The sequence below is a fragment of the Lolium perenne genome, chromosome 7 (genome assembly GCF_019359855.2).
Source record: "Lolium perenne isolate Kyuss_39 chromosome 7, Kyuss_2.0, whole genome shotgun sequence".
Classification (NCBI taxonomy): domain Eukaryota; kingdom Viridiplantae; phylum Streptophyta; class Magnoliopsida; order Poales; family Poaceae; genus Lolium; species Lolium perenne.
This window is the reverse complement of record NC_067250.2, coordinates 149,947,602-149,952,301: the sequence shown is the minus strand read 5'-3', so window position 1 is coordinate 149,952,301 and position 4,700 is coordinate 149,947,602. Positions and strand designations below refer to the sequence as shown.

General features: G+C 43.1%; 1 long non-coding RNA gene across 1 annotated transcript; it reads left to right on the top strand.

The window, feature by feature from the left end:
• Nucleotides 1-1,335: 1,335 nt before the first annotated feature.
• LOC127300886 (uncharacterized) lies at nt 1,336-4,137 on the top strand. The gene is made up of 3 exons (XR_007851623.2): nt 1,336-1,581; nt 2,200-2,260; nt 2,933-4,137. It is a non-coding gene; the product is annotated as an uncharacterized lncRNA (long non-coding RNA).
• The last annotated feature ends 563 nt before the right edge of the window (nt 4,138-4,700 follow it).

Genomic DNA, 4,700 nt, shown 5'->3' with positions numbered 1-4,700 from the left:
TGGACTACTATATTATAGGGCAACCAACATCTTTTTTTCCACAATTTTGAGCTTCTTTCTGAATTAACCTCATGCTGACACGTATAGCCTGCTTTTCGTTGATTGTTTCTGGTGTGTGATTTGGGTGCTCCGTGCGATTTCTATCTTCATGCTCTTCTCTCTTTCCTACGTATTTGTTCATTGGCTGGGTGACTTTAGCTAAAATAGTGCACCGCTTTGACCAAATTTAGTCGGTTCGCGACCGTCCGTGCTTTTCTCTCCCCAACGTGCTCTTCTCCGGCGAGCATACAGAGGCACACACACGGAGCAGCAGCCGCGGCCGGCACATCCTTGGCTCCACGGCGGCCTGCGCCCCCTCCACTCCCCGACGGCCGGCGTCTCCTCGGCTCCCCCGCCGCCGGCGCGTCCTCTGATGTGCGGCGGCCAGCACGTCCGCGGCGGCCGGCGTGTCCTCGGCCCTCCGGCGGCTTGCGCCCCCTCGGCTGCCCGGAGGCCGGCCCGTCCGCGGCGGTTGGCGCCTTCTCGGCTCCCCGGCCGCCGGGCATCCGTGCGGCGGCCAGCGCCTCCTCGGCTCTGCAACGGCCGGTGCCTCCTCGGCCCCGCGGCGGCCAGCGCGTCCTCGGCCCTCTTCTTCCTCCTCCGGCGGACTACACGGCGGCCCTCCGGCGAGGCACAGCCCGTCGCCTTCCTACTGTTCCTCTGGTGCCTCTCGCCGCCCGCGGCTCGCCTTCATGCCGCTCTCTCTCTCTCTCTCTCTCTCGGCGCACTTCAGTGCCCGTCCCGCGCGTGGCGTCTGACGGCAGACCGACGCCACGGAGGTGGACGAGACGGCAGGCGGCGGCGCGGATGGGCGTGACGGAGCGCAAGGCAAGTAAGGAGTCAGAGCAGCGGACGTACCTGGTGGCCGCGGTGATGTCCAACCTTGGGATCGCCTCCATGGCCGCCGCCGTCTACTACCGCTTCACCTACAAAATGGAGGTGCCCTTCTCTATCCACCTTGCCTGGCAATTTCCCTGGTTATTTTTCCATTGAAATTTCAGCTCCACTAAAATTTGTTGATTTTCGTCAGGAATCGTCCCGCCACCACTCGGACGACGACCACGAAGCCACGATGCAGTCTGCGTCCATCGACGGAAAGGGACGTATGGGAGGGGATCCATTGGTGGGGCGGAGGCTGTGGCGTCCAGCGGCGGCAAGGGGGGCGGGGGCGCCCAGGTTTCTCCCTCCATCTCTCTCACTGCCGCCGCCGTGGCCCAGGTCCTCCCTGGCGTGTTCTTCTCATGTCCCTGTGAGAGATACCTCTTGCAGCTGCTGGTCCAGATATGGTCCAGATAAGAGAAAAGATGCAAGTTTAGGTGCACATCTGCCTAGAGTTCTTCATCCACGACATACAAGTTACATCAGTCGAAAGACCTGGTTAGTTTTATGCTCTCTTTTTTGTGTTTGTTCATCTCCAATTCTAGGTTCAGATTAGTACTCCACTAGCTTGTGCGAGTTGCTACACTGGGACATGGAAGACCATCAGGAAAATCAGCGCAGTCCAGCCGTGGCTATGATGCACATCTCTTGGCAAAATTCGAGGTAAGTTTTCTTTTCAGGTGCATTTGATTAATTTGCCCTAGGAGTACATATTTAGTTTTTTTGGAGTATGATTAATTTGTTCCTATCAAAAGTGTATAATGCAGCTTAAAGTTTACATAGTTTCGTTCATAAATGGTATGTATGATCTTGCTCATCTTCTGAACGCAGTCACCAAATGGCCATTTTAATTTCCTAGATGTTCCATCCAAAATCTATTTGCTAAAAATTATCAGTAGCTAGCAACCTAGCACACCAAAACAGAACTGTAATAACCGGATCTTAAACTTCAGTTGTGCCCGCATATGTGTGGTAACTGTAACCTAATAGCTTCATGGGCTCTATTTCTGCTGCGAGACCAGGAGACTACGCTACATGTGATTCTTTGAAATCAATGGAAAGTTAAGTAGGAGTTTGCTGCTGAGCATTAAACAATCCCATTTTCCTAAAAATAGTGTTCAATTCTAATTTATTTCATGGTACTGGCTCCTACACTACCATGAAATAAATTAGATTGAATATTATTTTTAGGAAAATGGGATTGTTTAATGCTCAGCAGAAAACTCCTACTTAACTTTCCATTGATTTACTTATATACAGAAATTATTGTGTTTTGTATAGGACTTAAATCTCGGGGAGCATAAGTGTCTCACAGGGAAGTTTTAGGCACAAGCTGTTCAAGGTACTGTACAGTTTTTCTTACACATTCAGATTTTATTGGCGAGAGACATGCTTATGACAATCCGTCCTCTTTAGAGAGATTTCATTTGATTGTTTATCTGCTCTTATGTAATTAGAGTACAAGGATAATTTACTTTCAGCATGTTTAGCCCGTGAGCGACCAGCGTTTTCCAATGTTGGTTCTTATGAGATATGGTATCAGTACTCACCGTGATGTGAAGAACCGTAAAATTGTTTGTTACTGATGTATGCTTCCGTTTTTACCTTTCATGTTGGCTGTCTAATGAGTTGATTATAAGGCAGTCAGTTTAGGTGTGCATGGCTTTAACTAAATTCTTTTGCAATGTGCATATATTGCGTTAGGAACATCAACCTTCATAAATTTTGTTTCTACTTACCTATGGTTGTGTTCTCTATTATAATATTTAACCTGCGGTATCATAGGTGTCACATTTGTTTGCCATTTTCTCCCAAATTTTATGCAGGCTGCAATTTTAATTGAGGATGGACTATACATTAGAAATCACTAAGATGAATACTTCTCCCACTGTATTTCTAAAAGAACATGCCTAATTAACAAAGAAAATGCTAAATAGACAACTGCAACTCATGTGTATTTATTTCTTCATGTTCCTTGACAGAGTATTCTGAAAGATGTTCTTTATCAATGCAGAGTATTCTGAAACATGTTTCCATTTAAGAACGGGATTGCCATGGCAGAGCATCTGAGATTTAGTATGGTTAGAGTCTAAATTACAGCTAAAGAAATAAGGACGGCTTGCTACTTTCAATTTTTTGTTTGGTTCATCCAAATCCCATCATGTTAGATAAGTACCGGAGAACATGCTTTCCAAAGCAAATTTATTATCTATCCTTTCTCTATCAATTTTATTTTTAAGTTTCGATTTCTGTTTGCTTGACCCAAATTCCTATAGATGCACGATTTCATGATAGTGCGCTTTTTAAATCCTCGCCACCTCCATGTACCTGGGTGAGCCACTACTTTAATGGTTTATGTTAAGATTGTTGGTTACTTTTTTCCATAGGTTGGACGAATTACTTGCACTACTCGCTTTCATAGGTTTGTTTATTATTTTGTTCCTGAAATATCTCATTTTTTTCTGTTTTGATGCTAAAGCCTACAAGATATGTCATCAACGAATATTATTTTTGCAGTATAGAGGAAAGTATAACTTATTCTCAAATACCTTGATTTAGGGCTTATATTCTGTAAGAAACGAATCTTGAGACAAATAGATTCTTGCTGGAAATAGGTGCTTCCGGGTGTAGTAATTCCATGTTTCTAAAAAAATAATGCACTGCTGCCTCCAAATGAAGCATGATACTCTGCGTACTATGTATGCTTGAAGAATTTACTCTAAGGTTTATACTTAAACCCAAACATTCCTGAACAGTGAGTTCTTAACGGAGATACATTTAACATTTCTTTAAGGGCAAAAAGATTGGATGGTTCAGACTCTTTTGTTATGGTATTTTTTTTACCAATTCTGCTACCCTGTATGAGTTAAGCGAAATTACCATCAAGTCTTAGAACGGCTATGGAGTATGTTGGTGGTGGTGACTGAATTCCCAAGTTTTCTTCCTTTGCCATCATGCCTCTGTTCTGAATACAGTTTTCATGATAGTTAAAGCACACTGTCCAGAAAGGATTATGTATGCAACCATCATACTGCTGACTACATTGTGCATCTCCCATTTATTAACTTCTATCTGAGAAGTCCTTTTTGTGTTTTGTCTGCATATATGATATACTGCTTATATTTACTTCTCGCTGGTTAATTTCAAGAACACCTCGATTGAGCAATCGACAATGTTATATTGTGCAAGAGCTGGGATCCATCCGCTTGCCACTTTCTTCCAAAGGTAAAGATGAAAAGGATATTTCATTTCTATTCTTACATGTCAAGCTAATAAGGTGAAGTAGTAATACATAATCTTTTCACGGGAAATAATATTTTTTTGAAAAGATAACTTTTTTATTCATTGCTTTGCATCCATACTAGCATTAGGGTATTGCGTTGTTGCAGAGGCTGGGTGTATTTGGTATCTATTGATATTAATATATTCACTTTATCGAAAAATTGCTTTGCAATAGATGTCCAATTTTTGTACTTCCTCCCTTAATTTTTGTAGGGCATTGATGTGTTGAAAGAGTAGTATATTGAGCTTCATGAGGGATTTATCCAGTGTTTAGTCGAATTTTAAATTCCACAGCTTTACCAGAATACTCATATTATTTAGTAGTTATATTTTTATATGCCAGGATCATTATTTATTATCAGAATTGGTTCTGCCTTTGGAATTAGCCTGTTGAAGTTTTTCCATAGTATATAATCTTTCTTTCATTAGTTCAGTAGGCATGAATAAGATTATTATCGTATAGACTGTAACAATCAAGCTCTCCTTAGAAGTGTGTTATC